The 21,221-nt window shown below is 36.6% G+C and overlaps 1 long non-coding RNA gene across 1 annotated transcript in view; it reads left to right on the top strand.

Annotated features, from left to right (window-relative positions):
• The window catches only part of LOC125271884, a 32,767-nt gene that overhangs the window by 1,541 nt on the left and 10,005 nt on the right, over positions 1-21,221 (top strand). The window lies entirely within an intron of this gene.

The following is a 21,221-nucleotide window of genomic DNA, read 5'->3' on the forward strand; positions in this document are numbered from 1 at the left end:
TTAGACTTGAGCTTAAGCAGTGGAGTTAGATATAGCCATATTTGCAATGACTGATCCATACACAGAGCCACACATGAGATATAAAATAGTGATTACAAATGCATAAACACTGATAGAAATTACGAACATTTTCTCATATTTCACAAAGTCTTCTGCTCTATTGTGTCCTCATCCAGGTCTGTAAGGAAAACTTCTACCTGTTACTACATTTCTAATTCAGTTTACAAAATAATGATAAAATATTTCTGTGGATTTCTAATTTCCCAAAAATACTAATAATTTCCTGATGTGATACAGAGAAAATGTATGCCTGACTCTGGCAAATCTTCACTTATAATTAAAATAAAATCCGCAGGGTCGAATTTTTGACATTATTGTATATATAGTTATTGTTAATATAGCTTATAATGATTATTTTTTGTAACCTTTTAAACGTTTTTGATCAAATAAAATAGAAATAATTTAATGGCCGATAGACACACGGATAGTGTTTCATTTTCAGAGGCAGGCAGTCAAGCACCGTCTCTTGTATTTATTTATACATTTAGCCTACTTTTTTATTCATGTATATTAAAACTTCGGGAAATTAAATGGAAAAATATATATATATGTTGATTAATAATGATCAAATAAATAACACTTTGAAGAATTTTGTTTCTGTTGTTTGGCCAAATAATGTTGTAGGTTATAGATGCTCATACGCGATGATGGCATAATAGTTTATTAAATAAGCGTCTCGCACTTTATTGTTGGAATTTTATTTTCCTTTTTACCCACCTACCAGATATTCTTTAAAATATATTAAACTGATAACTGATCCCAAAAAAAAAAAACTATTTAGCATTTCTAAATATTTTATTCAACTTACAAATCTCATTGTGCGGTGTGAAACTACATCAAACAATAGCTTTGCTGTGTGAAAAAGAAAAATCTTTTGCATTAATTTAGCACTAATAATGCATTTCCGTAGCCTATAAATTGATTATTTTATTAATTTGTTTTATCCTTCGTTATTGACCAACATTGATTTCGTTAGTTTAAGTATAGCCTACTAATATAGTGTTTTAAAACGTTTCTGAACACTTTAACGAATAGCAAAGCTTAACAAATGACCTGAGACCAACAGCTGAATGAGTTATTTTAATTAAACACAAATTTAACGAACCTAAAAATAACAATTCGTATTTCAGAATGGATTACATGATTTTTATTATCATAATTATGATATTCTAAAATAAATTCCCTTCAGTGCAACTTGACAAACTGAATTTGAAATCAATGCATTTCTCACTTTTAATATATTGTGTAATATATATGGAAATTAATAATAAAAAATAAAGCAATGTTGCGCAATTATTTGACAATTATTATTATTGAAGAAAGAAAAATGTAATGAGCTGAATAAATCCAATGTATTTTACCTAAATGTTTATAACGACAATGACTTAAATTTCAATTTTTCTTAATACAGTGAAATTTGAACTGGGGAATTAAGTGATTTAACGTGAGCAAAATCAAAAAAGCATTTTCAACAAAAACAGCCTAATTAAAAATATTAGTCTTGCTATAACAAAAACGTATTATATTGGGTATTTCATATATATATCACAAACAATTATCTGCATTTATTACAACATAAAATGACTCGCATAAACAGTTCTGCAACCATTCGAAAATATTCTCGTATACAACCCAATATTGTCGTGTCGTTTTTGTAACTCTTCTGGCGTTTTAAATGTTGATTAAGTCTAAATAATTACTTTCACCCATAATTATGATGACACCTGCAGTAGACGTGTAAAATGAACAGCTACAGAGAATATAATTCAGCCTCTGTTTTGATCATCAAAAGATGTATTTATTATCACCTTGTAATCGAATTCTGTGGAACTGTTAAATGCCCGATGTGAGTTTATTGCAACGAGTGGCCGATGAAGGACTGACGGAGCTGAAAGCAGAACTTCTCACTGTGAGAAATCTTCCCCAGTGGCTCTTTTTCACACGGAACAATTAGAACCAACAGTAAACTTCGTTTTTAACGATCGAATAATGCGTTCCAGGTCGAGTTTGGAGCGAATCGAACTCGAAGTTAATTGCGCTCGCACAGCGCGAGCGAGTGAGACCGGGGCGGGTTCAGCATCACTGAAATCCCGCTGAAGTTAATGAGAGTCTAGCGCTGCCCTGCTCGCCACAGGACCTCTTAATGTGACCGCAATGCAGCGTAGGCTGCACCACGCTGTTTTAATACCTGGCAGAAGACAAGACATCAGCTGTAATAAACTACAGTTGAAAAGCCTCTCAGTGCAGCACATGCTGCTGTAGAAACCTCTGTGTCTCTGACCTGAGTGCACTATGAACAGTATTTATATGTTTTAGGGGTCACTGCACATTTGGTGTGCTCGGTTATGAACAATTTTAACAACTTGCTCAAAAAACAACTGTCGCCTATGTGTCATTAAATTATATAATATGCAACCTGCTTGATCCATTATCATCATTAAGGCTGTATACCAAAAGCACATAAAGACAGCATCAGTGAAACACATGCAACTATCAGAACTTCCTAAAAAAATGTGATGGTTCATAGTGGGATTTCTGTGAATGCCCCTTTCCTCAAGCTATTAGACAATCACTTTTTATTTACAAAACTGGTGCAAGACTCTAGGCCTTTGACTTATAATTCAGAGGACAGATCATAAACATTAAAATAGTACAATAAAAAGTAACTTAATTACAACTGTGTGCCAGTTTTCCTAAACTGAGGAAATTGTTTGTTTTTTTTAAACAAATTTACATGTAATAAAAAAATAATTACTAATCTTTTAATTATCTAATAATACACCAGAAGTAAAATTATTACTTAAACCTCTTTAACAAGATCACAAATAAAACAGGACAAGTAATGGCTGTAAAATACATGACTTCAGCTGCTGGCTCCTGATGTGTAACCATTTTTTTCATTTGTGAGAGATACAGGAGAACTGCCATATGAGTCTCCTCTCTTGTTTTAATCTGGCTCTCTAAGAGCAGTTTTGAATTACAAAACATTCTCTTTTTTTTCCCCCGCCGCTTCTTTTCTTGGTATTCTGTAACGGTCTTCTGCTGTTCACTTTAAGGAGAAATGGAAGCTGGAGAGAGAGAGAGGGCGAGCCAGAAAACCCAAGAAAAACACAGTTACTCCCAAGCAACAAAGTGGCAAGAATGCGAGTCTTGGCTTCGACTGCTGCTCTTAACATTTTCTCATCTAAAAGAGGACATTTTCAGAAAGTGCAAATTGATTTACGACAGCACGGACACAAATTAGATCATAATTCACTGCAGGACATGCGGTCACATCCTGTTACGTACAGTAGGTATTGCGGGAAATTGAATCAACATCATTTTAAATGATAAATTAAACATAGTTTGATTCTATAGAGCGAAAGGACTCCGCAATGGATTCAGCCACATCATATTACTAATATATTTTTTAAAAAGGTGTCCTGAAGACACAACAAACAAGGATTACACTTATAGTTTCACCTTTACTCTCTACACAGACCATCATCACCTCAGGTGACAGGCAGCAGTGTGTGGCTTTTCAGCGAGGGGTGTGGTGAGCGGTTCATTTATCTCTAGTTAACCACCACAGGCCTCGTGGTCTGATAGCTGTAGATTTGCCCGGCAACCCCACAGACTCTGGCAAAGCCACAGACCACAGCGAGGGCGCTTCGGTGCGGATAACCTATCTTTATGCAGAATCCTGGTCTACAGCAATCTGAAAGAGAGTGGTTTTGGCGTACGTGACCTGAGCCTCAGTGTGTGCACTGACACGGCGACTGTTGTTTTGTTAAACGTCAGTGTAGACCATAAAAAAAGGAAGTCTCTTCAAGCATTATATGTCAAAGAAGGATAATGATAAGGAATAAAAGGTTCACTGCTGTGACTTTAGCTTAACTGGCTTACTTTCATCCACTAAACTTCCACTAAATGACTATTTACAAAGCCTCCTAAACACTCTAAAAAATGCCCAAGTTGGGTTGAAAATGGACAAACCCAGCGGTTGGGTAGTTTTATTCAACTCAACTATTGTTTAAAAATTTTGCTTGCTTAAAATCAACCCAAATGTTGGAAATTAACATTTATTATTAAGTTTAATAATAATTAAACAATAAACATGTATTAAATTGCTTATTAATAATTGTTCACCTTTTGATTATTATTGTTTCCTCTAGTAATTATGTCTGATTTTTAATTTCCAACCTATTTTGGGTTCATTTTAAGCCAGCCATATAGTAACATTTAACCCAACCACTGGGTTTGTCCATTTTCAACCCAACTTGGGTTGTTTTTAACCCAGCATTTTTTTTTTTTTTTTTTTTTAGAGTGAAATATATGCATGCTCTTGTTGGTCCAATGACCAAAATATATATCAGATCTCTTCCTGTTTCTTTCATAGCAGAGCCACAAAGACATTAAACCTTTTTTCCACTCACACACACACATCCCTTCATTTAATAATTTCTCTTTGCTTTAGCACGTCTGCTTCCCACACAGCCTGCATTAACCACAGGGTAAATTTTCCCAAAAAACATCTCTATGAGGGCCTCAGAAGAACCCTCTGAAAATAATGTTTCAATTTGTGTCATTTTGAAATATCACGTCAGATTTTCCATTACAGTGTCCATGAACAATTACGTAAGCAAATAGTGAAATAATCCCTCACGAACAATGAGGACATTGTAATTGTCGCATAGTTTTCGCTATTAAATGTTAAAATGTATAACATGGCCACTGTAGTGCACTCAGTTTTTGCATTCACTTAACCTTTAACTGAGCATCTGGTGTTGAAAAGTTGACATGTAAAGCTATAGGGTGCTGCAGGGATGATGTATTTTTGTAGGCCAAAACCTGGAAATGAGCATTTTAGCACTTCTGGTTCCATCCTCCTGAAGTCACTGAGTTTTTGAATGGGTTTTTGATTGAAAGGTCTGTGGTGAACACAAGCTCAAGATATTTTCATGTTTTTATTCAATGGCATAAAATGCATCGGTAATAATCCCTTGTGAGTTTTATAAAGCTTTTACTTGTCTTGAGAAAGGCAGTTGCTAATAAGTGTCTAAATGCGACTACAGAGGTTGTCGAGGACATAAAATGTCGAACAGTTAAACTCATACTCACTTGTCTGCTTTCACAGCCTCATTGTTTATAACTGCGTTCATGCAAACTATTCTAACTCAAACTGTCAGGGAAAATGTTAGACGTTAAATAAAGACTGAAAAGGTTAGTGATGGTGGTGAAGTCATGCGACCGTGGTGTAGATTGCTTATAGCCTATTTTTTAGTTTTTTTCTTCTGCACAATGTATTTAGGCTTCAAAATTCAGTTAGGACATTTAAGCAGCTTTTATAAACGTTCCTTAGGGAAGAAAAAAACATTAATGGTGTGCATCTTGAGACAAAACAATGGCACTGACATATTTTAAGGTATGCCAGAGCAAGTTCATTTCAGTTACAACAGCTCAAACTTGCATTTTAGTAGCTTAAGACTTGTCTGTGAAACCGGGGGTAAGAATCACAAACTTTTGTTGGTCACAGAGCTTATTTTCTGCAATAATCCAAAAGCCAATGGAAAAATCCTACAGGGTTTTTGTTGAGGGAACGGGGTGATGCTAATTTCTTGTTTGGCTTAAAAATACCTCACTGCGGCGAAGAGATCTTCGACCAGGTGCATCTCATACAACTCTGACTGTAATCATGGTAAAGTTCAATCTTAACCCGAGGCCTGTCTGTGATTAGGTAAGCCTGGACCACCAGCAACTCCACACAAAGGACGTTCCTTAAAAGCCAAATCATGTTCTGTTGTACTGGAGCGCCGCAAAGTGACCTTATCAGCTGAGCACACTGCCCGTGGCGTTTGGCCTGATATCTGCCTAGGGTCACTGCGTATGCCTGGCTGCTCTTCAGGCGACAGGCTAACTTGTGTCCTTTACTTACAGCTAAAACCCACCAGCCAAAAAACAAACCATTGTATGCCACTGCAGACAATTTAGTTTGAGATTTTTTTAAAAGTTGTCCCAGTGTCTATGAATTTTCCTGCCTCTTACTGGTCTATTGCAAACAATTGTTTGATGACAACATGCGTCCTTATTGTCTCGTTGGGCCTTGTTACCTCATTTCTGGAAGCCTCTGCGGTGCAAGAGGTCAGACTCCTGGGTGGACGCCACCAATCCGGTCGCTGTAGAAGAGTCGAGGGCGTTGGCTTTGGCTCTTCTGGGTCTTTCGGAGTCGAGCTCGAGGGCATTCGGGCAGATGCTAGGGGGTCATTGGCGTGTGTAACAGGATGTCTGGATGCAGGACGGCAACAGTACTGTGGCGTGGGCATGTGTGTATTTTGGGGTCAGATTTATGTAGAGATTGCAAGGACCGTAAAGACTGATTGAAGTGAGGGTCTCATACACTCTAAAGCATGCTGGGTTAAAAACAACCCAAGTTGGGTTGAAAATGGACAAACCCAGCAGATGGGTTAAATTCTTGCCCAACCTGCTGGGCAGTTTTATTTAACCCAACTATTGTTTAAAAAGTACTATATGGCTGGCTTAAAATGAACCCAAAATAGGTTGGAAATTAAAAACATTTTTTATACTGTACACACACAAAATGTTATAAATACACAAAATACAAATGAAAAAAATGAACAATTACAAACATGTTTGGTTTTGTGTAAATTAACACCACTGCTATTTTTAATGGCGAAAACCAGGTAAAAATGATATTAAAACCTTTCTTCGATCAAAACTAAAACTAAATGTGGTCTGACTTTAAAAATCTCCACAAAAGTCTTGAATAAAACAATTCCAATTACAAACAGACAAAAAGACATCGACAAAGAAGATTGGGGTTTTTTTTTCACAATGTGTCCTTCTATTTTACTTTCTGGTAGCACATTATTAACCATTATTCAGATTTGACTCAAGGGCATACAGTGTAAACATGGCTGTTTTACTCTTGGCTGACTGTAGCTTTGAAGTGCAGTAACTTGGTGTGCAACAACGCAAGAATTAGTTTAATAAAGCCATTTTATAGTTAAAGATTTGTTGAGTTTGCGACTCCTGACTGGGAGGCTTTTGTTCTAAACACTTTTCTTTCTTCAGTTTTTGGATGACGTCCTGTTTAATTCTAGCCTGATGAATTCTGTGTATGTTTTTCACTGCCTGTTTTTCCCTTTTCCCCTCTTATTCTACCTGTCTCTCTTCTTCCCTTAAAATTCCTGGCCTGTACATCTTTCATTTTGATTTGCCTTTCTGTTCTCTCTCTCCCCATCTTCTCCCCATCTGTCTTTTACAGTTTTAGATTCTGTTGTCTTCTTACTCCATTTCTCATCTCGGCTTCGTGAGCTTCAGCTGTTTTCTTTTCAGTTCTCCATCTGGCCCTGATTAAGTAAGTGATTCATATCAATCAGAATTTCTGAAGGAGCCATACCTGTATTGATCTGCTGTTGTTACATCAACCTGTATGCCATTTTAGTTGAGTTCTACCTCATGAATTCCTGACAGCAAGAGTCAAAGGAAAATAAATCTTCCAAGATGTCTGAAACATCACGTACCATTAAGAAAGAACATTGAGAATTGATAATTTCTTCTGGACTAAAACTGTGGTAGCAGTACTGAATCAACTTTCTATTTAAGGTCATAAAAAGGCTGTAATTTATAATCTAGGATAATGACAATAAAAAAACAATATAAGATATCAAGGTGCTGTATAACACATTAAATTCATACATTTAACCATATAAAATATGCATTAAAAAACATAAATTAGTCTACCATAAAACGACATCTAAAAAACCTCATGATATGAAAAAAATATTTTGACTTTCATTTTCCTTTTTTATTTTCCATTTTAATTTTTGTTGCCCTTTTTGTATTTTTAACTCTTAAGTTATCGTAATTCTGCATGCTTTTCTCAAAAATTCTGATATATGCAATTAATTTGAACATTCAGCATATATATATATATATATATATAGTTATATTTTATAGTCACGCATAAAAAGCTTTGTTATAACAGAAATTTAAAAAGAGCTACAGAGGAGATCATGAGGACAAAAAGAATGAAGAGTTAATTCTTTGGCATTAGTGAGAATCATTTGGCAATAAAATTTCAATGAGACAATGAATATTTATGATGACTTGCTGAAACCACACACACACACACACACACGGACCCTCCAACACTTGGTCACAGCACATGGAGAGCCAGCTGTTGCCGGATGACCTGGGCATCTGCCCTCTCAGATAGGGAGAGATTACAAATATCAGTCGAACTGTGACAGAAACTATTGTGTTGTTTTATTACTGTCCCTCAACCAACCAGTCAATTACTCCACCTTTTTCTGACTAAATCTTGTTCCCGTCACTTGCATTATGATGAACTGTGCTTTAGTATATGCTATCTGTAGTATATATCTTATTTCTTTCCTTGCCACTTCGCTTAATTTCATTAGTATACTGAGACACACACACACACCACACCCAGCTTTCTCTCAGTCTCATGAGTGCCAGTGCCCAGGCTGTGATGCCAACAGTGCAAAACTCATGCCCAGACCTTCTGCTGCCCCAGATAGCACACTGTGTGTGTGTGTGTGTGTGTGTGTGTGTGTGTGTGTGTGTGTGTGTGTGTGTGTGTGTGTGTGTGTGTGTGTGTGTGTGTGCAGATGCAGAGGACAGTGGGGATTAGTGAATAGATCTCTACATGCAGCCTGCTTCTCACACACACACACACACACACACACACACACAAAAGAATATTACTTACGAACAAGTGAAATGCACATTTATTGTCTTATCCTTCATTAAATTATAATTATAGTTTTGACAAATATGATTTAAATGCAATGTATGTCGCTTTGCATAGAAGCATCTGCTAAATGCATAAATGTACATGGGGTCACCATGTTGAAGTCACATGACCAACATCTTGCAATTAAACAGTTACTACTGATAATAGCAACAATAGTTTTTACTTCAGACAATATGGTGTTTTTTTCGAAGCTGAAGATTAAAGAATATTTGAGCAGCAAAGCAAACAGGCAGAAATGTACATTTATTCACTTGACAGGTCCTACCATCCAAAGCGAGTTGCAATGCATTCAAGGTATGCATGTTATCATGTTTTGTTTTCTGAGAATCCAACCCATAACTTTGGAAGAGCCGTGCTCCACCCGCAGAGCTATAGGAACTGTATAAATACATACAACAAAATATAACACCACACACTGCAGACAGTCTGAAGCAGTGAAGGACATGTTACGCACCTGCATCTACCTCCAACAACACATGAAAGTTGAGACCAAAGAGGCAACAGGTGTCAGTGTAAAGTCAAAGAGACAAAGAGCCTGACGGCAACTTTAAATATCTGCGTGCATTTATCTACAAGATGATGTTGTCTTGTTTATTCTTCAAAACAATTTAAGATTGGAGACATTTATGTTCACAGTCATTCACCTCGACATTCATCTTGAACAACTGATCTACATCCCTGCAAAAACCCTGGTTGATATTCAGAATCTGATATATCATAGATAGATAGATAGATAGATAGAACGATAGAACGATAGATAGATAGATAGATAGATAGATAGATAGATAGATAGATAGATAGATAGATAGATAGATAGATAGATAGATAGATAGATAATCTAACAGACAGACAGATAACAGACAGATTGACAGACAGAATGAACAAATGATAGACAAATACAATGATGCACAGAGAGGCAGATGCATGGACAGACAGAATAAACGCCAGACAGACAGACAGACAGACAGAAGGGGGATGAGCAGAAACTAGCGCCCTCTTTGGTCTGGAAGTTTTAGTACAAACAACGTAATTCACCAAACCGGCCTCTGCACTGATTCACAACCCACCTGCATAAGGACGCCTTTCAGCTGCAGGACAGATTACATTTTATCGACACATCATCACACAACGTGTGGGTTAAAGGGATATGGGACTTTTGTTGATTGTAGCTGCAGAGGTATTGTGTTAGTTCAGCGCTGGTAAGTGAATTAAAGGGCATTAGAGCGTCCGGCGCTATCAGCTTCACATTAGCTGCTAACTGAGAGCAGCGTCTCACAGGAGGAGAAAAACTCCTCTGACGCCAAGAGTTGGTGGAAACGTGTGAGAGGGTCTGTCTGTGTGTGTGAGCAAGAAAAGTGTGAGAGCAAGACTATTAGTTGACGCTGTGATTATCAAGGCAGTTAAAAGCATGGCACTGCCTCAGTGTGTGTGTGCGCGAGTGTGTAAAGTGCCTGGCGCGAGGTGCTAATTTAGAGGAATTAAAGAGCACTAGACAGGGCGCTTTTGTGGCAGCAATTCCTGGTCTAATCTGCCCGCGCCTCAACGGACACACACACACACACTGAGAAAGCTGAGATCGGGCACCAGGCCCATATCACTCCAGGCTATATGGAAAGCTACAACCACAGGCACACACACAGAGAAAGAGAGAGACAGAGAGACAAATATATAGTTTTCAAAATGCACACGGTCTAATCCTGCCAACAAAACATTACAGTTCCTTTATTGTGCCGCGCTACAGTCTTGTTGGAATTACATTCTTATTAGCATGCCGTGGTTTTGTCTTACTGCTCAAATTGCTCCCCCAGCGATCAGCTCGAGCAATCATCACACCACAACAAATGCACTTTCTTCACCGGAGCTTTGGTAAGAAAGTGTCTGCCAAGCACATAAATGTAAACACACACACACCAGATTTAACAAACAGAGTAATGACCGTGATTTCACTCACCAAGGATAGTCGCTCACCATATATTTGATCAAAAATACAGTAAAAACAGTAATATTATGAAATATTATTACAATTTCTATTTGAATATATTGTAATATGTAATTTATTCCTGTGATCAAAGCTTAAATTTTCAGCATCATTACTCCAGTCTTCAGTGTCACATGATCCTTCAGAAATCATTCAATATGATGATTTGCTGCTCAAGAAACATTTCTGATTATTATCAGTGTTAAAAACATTGTGCTGCATCTTATTTTTGTTCAAGCAGTGATAGTTTTTTTACAGGATTCTTTGATTAATAAAAATGTATCTGAAATAGAAATCTTTTGTAACATTATAAATATTATTAATCAATTTAATAAATCATTGCTACATAAAATAATTAATTTCTTTCGAAATAAAAATCTTACTCACCCTAAACTTGTGAACAGTAAGGTATGTTTATAAATAGTTTAAATTCATCTTTCTGAGTCTTTTCTGCAAACTGTTTTGGAATGAAAAAAATTATTTCTTTAGAACTGAAAATGATTGTCTAATGCAGTGGTTTTCAACCTGTGGCCCGCGGCCCTCTAGAGGCCCTTCAGGGGGGCCACGATATATATATATATATATATATATATATATATATATATATATATATATATATATATATATATATATATATATATATATATATATATATATTTTTTTTTTTTTTTTTTTTTATTTAGGCCTACATGTTTTGTTTCTTGAAAACATAACAGATTTGACAAAAGCTTGAGCTGACAGAGTAGTTTGAGATAGGTCACAGATGCAAATTTAATACACAAACTTTATCTATAAAACTTAACCTCGTTTTTAAAGGGTGAAATTTAAATATTATTACTGAGTTAGAACTCTATTCTTATTTAAATTAAAAGTACTCTAAGTAGATCACCGCAGGTAAAACCACACATGGCACTTCACTACATGGTAAAAAGTAAAAATATTGTTTCTATATCTAGAAAGGCTTTAAGGTATTTAGTCCATAAACACATTTAATATAAATGCGAATGCACAAAACTGCAAGTTTATGACAGAAATAGTCTGTAATATGGCCTTATTGGCACTTAATACAAGTCTACAAGTCTAAAAATTAAACAAAATAAGATATTAACCTACATTTCTGACAATATACCATGGTTACAGTTAGTGTTACCACAGTAAATCCATGATAAATGTTGTTGAATTGTTGGTTTAAAAGTATTCTAACTGGATCGGATCAATGTTTCTCCTGATTTGCACATTAGTGTTGTTGATATAGTCCATGCTGTTTCAACTGTCTTTAAACTGAATTAAGTCACAGAGAGATTTGCAGCTTGTACCTGAGACCTCTACGCCGAACTTGAACACTTCTCGTTGGCTGTTTAGTGGTCTCGAGACACTCGACAAATAAACACATTTGTGAGCTCGTGAGTCGCGCAGTGCGCACAAGTAGCGCTGTTTAGTTCCGCTTTTGGTGCGTTAATGTTTCCCTTGCCTAAAATCTAGTACTGCCTTGTGTTGACATTGTGAAACTGCACGATCTGTAAATTATGCATGGCGGGCCACATAATATATTTTAACAGACAAGCTGTGGGCCGCTTAAAATTCATTCGCGGGCTGTAGTTTGGACACCCCTGCCCTAAGCCATTTCTCATCGCGCTGTGTGAAATACAGACTGAATTAGGGGTCGACCGATTATCGGTGCCGATATTAAGCATTTTTCTAGTTATCGGTATCGGTCATTTTCAAAACCGATTTGTCGATAAAATAATTTAATTTTGAAATGCGCTATTTGGCTCTGATGCAGCCACCTCTGTCCGAACGCACCACTCTGTGGCCTAGAGCAAGCTCCACATACCACACATCTGATTTGTTAGGAGTCGCGAGTCCGGCCAATCAGCACGGAAGGCTGAAGGCACGGAAAGTTTTGCACTCACACCAAAAGGCCAGCACTAGCTAACTGGAGCTGCTTCAGTGATCACACATCAGTTGTCTCTCAAATGTAAAGGCAGGAATACACCAAGCAGACGCCGACGAACTAGTGGTGACGAAAGCAGACTGCGGGGTTGGCACGTCGGTAGCGTCTGGGTCCAAAGTTGGCCTGACACACAAAACCAACGCTCGACAGCCGACGGCCAAATAGCACGTCAGTTCTGTGCCTGCGTGAGATGAAATGCCTTTCCGTACCGGCAGGTGGCAGTAGCTGAACAGCCAATCAGAATTATCAGATGGCCCGACGAGCTTTGACGGCGATTCAACATGTCGAATCAGCTAAAAAAAAGCCTACGAGGACCAACTTCAGGCAACGGTGCAGAACACACTGAGAAAACTTAGTTGGCCGACGAACAAAAACCACCCGACGGCCAACCGTCGGCTTGGTGTGTTCCTGCCTTAAAGCAGCAGCAGACGTTGCAATAAATCACAATCCACTACACTGAAGTATTACACATAAATGTTCAGTTACACACACAGTTATGTTAAAATGCCTGTACTGGCACAGTTGGCTGTCTTCAGTGAATGTGAACAGCATGTGTAACAGTATATTCCTTTATGTCTTAAAGAGACAGCAGCCTTTAAGCCTGCTACTGTCTACTATTAACTGTCACAATCAAACAACAAAAGAAAATCTTTAATAAGGATTAATCTATACAGTTATACATTAATTTATACAGTTAAGGCTATGTAGAGTTATTTTATATCAGACTGTTATTATTATTAATATTACTATAATTATTAACAGTTCTCATTTTTTCACCAGACATATATTGGTTCAACATATCGGTTATTGGTCTACTTGATCTGTGATAATCGGTATCGGCCCTAAAAAAAACACATATCGGTCGACCCCTAGACTGAATGGCGGCTCAAAACACCCAACCGCTTCATGAACATAGGATAAGCAAACTACATCTCTCAGTTGGATAAAGAAAACCAGTGTCGCTAAAAATGATTTGATGGATGACGACTGTAATGAAGATAAAGACGATTACAGTGACATACAGGAGTCATACATTAGGCATGCGCGAGTCCGTTACTATTGATGCACAAGCAAACTGTGTATGCAATCGCTATAACATCGTATTTCAACATGAACACAGTTCAATAAATACATGTAGTTGTCAAAATTAATGTACGGCTATGAGTGTTTTAATAATGGATGCTCGCTGAGGAAGCGTGTTTTGGAGGAGTTTGTGATCAGTGGTGTTTATTTATGTACACATGGGCATCAGATGCTCCAAACATAGACACGATTGCTTGTTCTGACAGTGGAACTGCTCACTGATGACATCGACCTGCCTTCAGATCGCTGAGTATTTTGGTGTGCTTAATAATTCCGAATGGATCCGTATAGTAGCTATATGTAGTCCTTTGGCATCTCCCTGTTGTCTTGTTTGGTATTGCAGGTTGACTTATGCTTATTTTTTTAAGTTACTGTATAACTGAGCAGAGTAAGTACTTTTAAGTTGTAAAGAATGTCTGCAAGGCATGTTTGCAAAACAGAACACTGAAGGTTTAAATCTATATTGATGTTTTTGTGAATAAACGGGGAGAGGGAACCACTGCACATGTAATGTGCAGAAAAAAATGCCATTGTTAATGAATGCAAAGTTAATATTTTCTTAATATTAACTTCTTTAATAATGTCTTGAATTTCTTATAATGACAACTAAAAGCCAATAAATGAATTTTGTAAACAACAAGTTCACTTTATAATATTTTTAAATAAAGGTGCCCTAGAATTAAAAATTGAATTTATATTGGCATAGTTAAATAACAAGAGTTCAGTACATGGAAATGACATACAGTGAGTTTCAAACTCCATTGTTTCCTCCTTTTTATATAAATCTCATTTGTTTAAAAGACCGGAAAACAGGCGAATCTCAACATAACACCGACTGTTACGTAACAGTCGGGGTGTACGCCCCCAATATTTGCATATGCCAGCCCATGATTGAGGCATTACACAAGGGCAGGACGTCTGGATGTGCACTGCTGAATAATCAGACTAGGTAAGCAAGCAAGGAAAACAGCGAAAAATGGCAGATGGAGCAATAATAACTGACATGATCCATGATAACATGATATTTTTAGTTATATTTGTGAATTGTCTTTCTAAATGTTTGGTTAGCATGTTGCTAATGTTCTGTTAAATGTGGTTAAAGTTACCATCGTTTCTTACTGTATTCACGGAGACAAGAGCCGTCGTTATTTTCATTTTTAAACACTTGCAGTCAGTATAATTCATAAACAACTTCATTCTTTATAAATCTCTCCAAAAGTGTGTAATGTTAGCCGTTAGCCACGGAGCACTATCAAACTCATTCAATATCAAATGTAAACACCCAAATAAAAACAATACTCACATAATCCGACGCATGCATGCAGTATGCATGACGAACACTTTGTAAAGATCCATTTTGAGGGTTATATTAGCTGTGTAAACTTTGTTTATGCTGTGATAGAGTCGAGAGCTCGGGAGGGGGCGGAGAACGCGATTTAAAGGGGCCGCAACCTGAAATCGGCTCGTTTCTAATTATGCCCCAAAATAGGCAGTTAAAAAAATTAATTTAAAAAAAATCTATGGGGTATTTTGAGCTGAAAATTCACAGACACATTCAGGGGACACCTTAGACTTATATTACATCTTTTAAAAAAAAGTTCTAGGGCACCTTTAAATAAATATGCAGAGTATAAATTAATCTCTATATAGCTGTGTTACAAGGGGGTCATGTGCATTCAAAAAAAGCTTCAAAAACCCAGATTTTACATGCATACATACATTTTAGCAAAATATGCTGAAATGAGACCTCCGAGAGCCTCGGCTAGGAAACTCAAACAAAATGTATATCCATATACAATAACTTTCCTGATTAACACAAATGAGTAATTGTGTCCACACACACATTTAATCATGGCCTGATTTCAATTTGGCCCCTCAAAAAAAGGATACACTAAAATGTCAGATTTCTTTCTCTGTTTGTTTCTCTTCCCCCTCCCCCGTCTCTTTTTAACACCCTATCAATTTCTCTGTACCCACTTATTTCCCTTAATAACTTTCAAAGGTTGCTGGGCAACATGTTGTTCTTTTTTAAGTTACCATGGCATTTATTTGGCATACGGTATCCTTTCTCGCTGAGAACATGGGGGTTGCCATGGTATCGGTGGGCACCTTATAAAGCAAACTATTGTGTGTGTGTGTGTGTGTGTGTGTGTGTGTGTGTGTGTGTGTGTGTGTGTGTGTGTTGTAAAAACGAATGCCAGGTTCCTTTAAGTCTCAGGCACTCTAGATGCCCAGAATGTTGAAAAATACTACGCTGCATTATAACAGCTACCACACACACACACACACACACACACACACACACACACACACACACACACACAACAGCACTTTAAAACATCAAATGTATGCTTGTTTAACTTTTACAGGGTCATATCAAGATTTCTCCTACTTTAATAAACATTTTCTCCTAAAATATACTGCTCATGTTCTGTCAACATGCTTAACATAAACATTGTTTTTTTAATTATTTATCGAATATTATTACACTTTTCTGCAAAAGAGAAACAATTTTGTATTTCAAATACAACAAAAGTTTAAATCCTTATTAATATCTACAGTGTCTTAACAACAAAATTTAAATGGAAAAGATAGTTTAAATGGGTTCTTTTTATGCAGTACTGGGTCTCTCCAAACTTACAGTCTCATTTAAACGTTCACACGGATGTTTCACTATATTAATGACGACATTTCATAGATGCAAATTTTATAGAGTGGATGGTGATTCCATCTGCTAAAGCCCATCCCTAAACCCAACCCTTCACACAAACCTGCTGACATCTGTAGATTTAAAGCAAAACACGATTTGGCAGATTTATGAGAGATTCAAATAGTGAAATATATTATATGTATATATATATATATATATATATATATATATATATATATATATATATATATAAAAACTGTGCCTCACAAGTATAGTCATAATCCGTTCACACAAAATAAGCACTTGTCAGAGTATCATAAATTGAGACGTGGTGACGTTTCTGCTTGTTTTGTAGATCTAAATTAGTAGTTATCTGTAGGAAGTGAAGCTAACTTTCAAAATAGCCTCTGGCGCCCTCTAGTGTATTTGAGGATTTAATACAACACTCGGTGCATTTATAATAATGTTTGTTTGTTTTTTACAAAACTTTAATTAAAGGATGTGGATAATTAAAAACTAGGTCGAATTATTTTTTTTTAAACTTCTTCCAGACAGTACACACTACGTTTTGATCAATTAAAAATGTCGTCAGGGTGCCTGACTGAAACCAACGGTTCATTTACTCCTCACAGCTAATCTAATCGTGGCAGATCTCACATATTAGCTTTCTCAACAGCGGCAGAATTAAAGCGACAAAGGGCAGACATGAGGCCGACCTCTGCACAGATCTCTGATAGGATTTACTGTGGGGAACTCCATGCAGATAACGGAGCACTACTTGGACTAATAAAGTTCAACACTTACCGACGAACCGGAGCACCTGTTGACCTGCGACGCCGCCGCATGTTTCAGGGCGGGAAAGATGCAGCAAACGCAGTCACGTGATACTTTTCAAAAACAATTGAGACAAAAACACTTATAAAATAAATCTATAAAAAAATTAGTCAAATAAAAATAAAAAGTCAAAATAAAAATAAGTCACATATTTTATTTTTCTATATCATGTGTAAGGCGGAAATTAAATGTTTTCCATTTCAGAAAGTCGAAATGTTATTATGTGCTGATTTGTTTAATATATTTACTTTTTATATGACTATTTTTACCCTGTGGACACACAATTTAAATAATATTTTCACACTGTTTTCATATTTTAGCACAATTACAGTTTAAGTGGAAATCATGAACAATAAAATATTTTGTATATACCTTATCTGTCTTTGTTTTCTTCACACATAACCTATCTTTCAATTCACAGCAGTGTTTTTTCCTTGATAACCAGGTACACCAACAAAATAAAAATATTATTTAAAAAACTTAAATAAGGAAAGATTGTTCCTTGTGGTGGAAATTAAGACAAAACTGATGGACAATCATTTGAAAACTGAAGTAAATCATTTAAAAATAGGCTATAAACAAATAAATACTGAAATGATTTGTATGTATACTCTTTATTAATATCAACATGTATAGCCTAATGCATTGTATTTTATAATAGATAACAAAATAATAATAACCTATAGAATAAAAAGTTTATGAAGGGATTCATTAAAAAATATATATATATATATTATATATATATATATATATATATATATATATATATATATACATTTAACCTCTGGGACATAAAATTGGCATACCTAGGTAGATTTAGGGTCAGGCCAGGTTTTGGCATGCAGGGTCACAGATGGAGCACAACACTGAATATATTTCAGAAACTGGCATAGTTACCCAGCCATGCCATCTGCCTCACACAGACTTTCATATATACACATATTAAAAAAACACTAGTGTAAACACTTAATCAGGAGGTGCACATATGATAGTAGATGTATTCAGGCTTAAACCTCCCCGTCACACACACACGGTTCTAGTGATCACTTAACCTTAAGCAGAATAAAAGCCCCCTCTCTTCTGTTTTTCTTGTCTCCGAAGTGTTATAGAGTCCGTGCCAAAGACAGGGGAGGCGTTAAAGACAGATAAACCCAGCCATCTTGCAGGTGTTTCTATCAAAAGACTTACCCTACAGAGCCAAACTCAGCCTGGCAGAGTTTTAATGCCCCTGACTACTGTCATTCTCAGGAGATGTATGTCATTGATAATGTGTGTGTGTGTGTGTGTGTGTGTGTGTGTGTGTGTGTGTGTGTGTGTGTGTGTGTGTGTCTGCACCTGTCGGATGGTGGGAGGCAGTGTGAGATAGAGAGATGAAGAAGAAACCATCTGTGTTTCTAAAGAAACAAATAAAAAAAGGAACAGAACAAATAATCTAGAAGAACCTTCAAAAACAATTAATGAAAAAGTAGGCCTATGTGTCAATGTTTTGATTTGTTTTGAATGTTTTGATTAGATAAATTGTCCCCAGAAGTGAGCTAGGCTATATATTAAACTACATTTTTTAAAAATTTTGTAATTCATGAATCTTAATTTTAAAAAATGTATTTATTTAATTTATAGATATTAATTGCTTAAAGCTACGCTGTTTCAACCCTCTGGCGGTTGAAGCATAAAACTACAAGTTACGGGGAACATAGTTTTGGTAATTACATGAGTTCTGCGCGCGATTAATCTAATGGTTTGAGGCTTACTGGTATACATGGTTATAAGTGACCTTATAATAAAAGAAAAAAAATACAGATATCCTAAAAAATATCTATTCAAGCAATTACCACACCTTCTTCACACAATTCGCACGGACGAATTACGGAAGTATGAAGTTTCCCGGGAAATCCATCCCGACAGCTCTAAATTAGAAATCAATAGTGAATCGGGTAAGGTTATGTGCAATTTTATTTCGTATTAGCATATATTTTCTATGTCTTCAGGCCTGTAAGAAAAATAGGGACATTCCTGAATGCAAATTAAAAAAAAAAAAAAAAAAATCGATCTGAAGCTTCCTATGGGACAACATTTTGGTTTGTTTGGTTTATTAATAAAATAAAATATTTGTTTGGTCATGTTTCTACAATAACATTTGTAACAGGGTTGAGCTTGATGACTGCACTAAACAAAAAAATTAAAAAATTAAAATGAAAATTCCCAAAACATGATGCAGGTTTATTTCAGCTGAGTTGCATTTTGGTTGATCCTAATAAGATCTGTAGTTGTATTTTCTCTCTCCCTCTCGTTACTTTAACTATGGGTGACAAGGGCACCTTGAGCTGCAGATGTTCTCACCGATGACAGATGGTATTGGCATCATCTGTGTATGTGTGTGTATGTGTGCAAGTACGCTGGCATCATGCAGGGACAGCGGGCAGAGCCCATACCGGCTTAGCGCCACCTGCACCCCCTAAATTCTAGCCCGAGACCCCTCTCCCACTTCCGTATATACGCTCTCTGTGTGCATGTGTGTGTGGGAGTTTGAATTCTAGGCAATCACAGTAGCAAAAGCACAAAAACGCATACAGAAAAATCCCAAAGCATTTGAAATTGGCCATGAAAAAAGAATAACAATGTCCAAAAAAACAATTTACCTAAAACTGGCATTCTCAGTTTAGATTGGTGCCCGATGGGAGTCTGAACAAAAGAATCTGGATTCGCAATGAATCGCAGTTGCAGTGTTTGATGTAAAACAGCCGTCCTGGATGTGTAATTGATAACAGAGAAGCTCTAATTGTCTCATTTATCTTCATGCAGACAGTGCAAGGCTGGTGGCGCGATTACTCTAGCCTGGCCAGCAGAGTTAGGCACAGCGGGCGGATGAAATCCAGAAATAGCCCAGGCCAGAATCTCTCAAACATTTCATTTCAAACATTTAGACCTCTTATTTTCTTTCTATCTAGTAGCAAATCAACATCCAGTTCTTCACTTCATCACTCAGAGTGACTTTTCTTTTGATTTTAAATGACATATTGGCTGCGTCTGAAATCACATACTCTCTTGAGTAGGTAGGCTACTTATTTTGAATAAGTAATTACTTCACGGCCACTAAAAAATATGTTCTATATAGTATGAATGCGTGTAGTATGACAGACATACAACACTCGCCATGTTGTCATTATCATGTGACCTACCAACATCAGTTATGTCGCTTCACTGCCATTCTCAAATCCTCTCCCGTGGCCTCGTGGGATAGTAAAGTGTCCATTGTATGCACACTTCAGAATCTCACTGGAAGTAGTAGGTCACTTTTTGCCTACGAATTTGGACATACTTTTGTCACATATTGTTTTTCGCCTACTATGTAGTTGGGAAGTGTATTATTCTGGATGCAGCCATTATGTTCGGAATGGAATGCTAGTTTACATCGTGAATAATGTATATACTATACTGTATACTGCTTACTATAATGGCAAAGCTGGAAATGTAAAGTCTGTAGAAATACAGCCCAGTGTACCATGTTAATATGAAGAATTTTATGTATTTTCACAGGTGTTCTACTCATGTTTTGAATTATGATTTGCATTGTGTTGTGTTTTCTTGGTTGAAGGACATGTCTGTAAACTTAATGGAAAAGGTACTGGTCATTTTCTGCCAAAATGTTATCCATTTTTCTATGGATTTTTTTCCTTGCGGTGTGCATATATTCATTCTTAAAAATGAAGGTTCCAAAGGGTGTTTTCACGGCAATGCCATAGAAGAACCATTTGGTTCCCCAAAGAACCTTTCAGTGAACAGTTCTTCAAAGAACCATTTTTTTTTCTTAGAGTGAAGAATAATCTAAAGAATGCTTTTCCACTATTAAGAATCTTTTGTGGAATGGAAGGGTTCCATGGAT

The sequence above is a fragment of the Megalobrama amblycephala genome, linkage group LG7 (assembly GCF_018812025.1).
Source record: "Megalobrama amblycephala isolate DHTTF-2021 linkage group LG7, ASM1881202v1, whole genome shotgun sequence".
NCBI lineage: Eukaryota > Metazoa > Chordata > Actinopteri > Cypriniformes > Xenocyprididae > Megalobrama > Megalobrama amblycephala.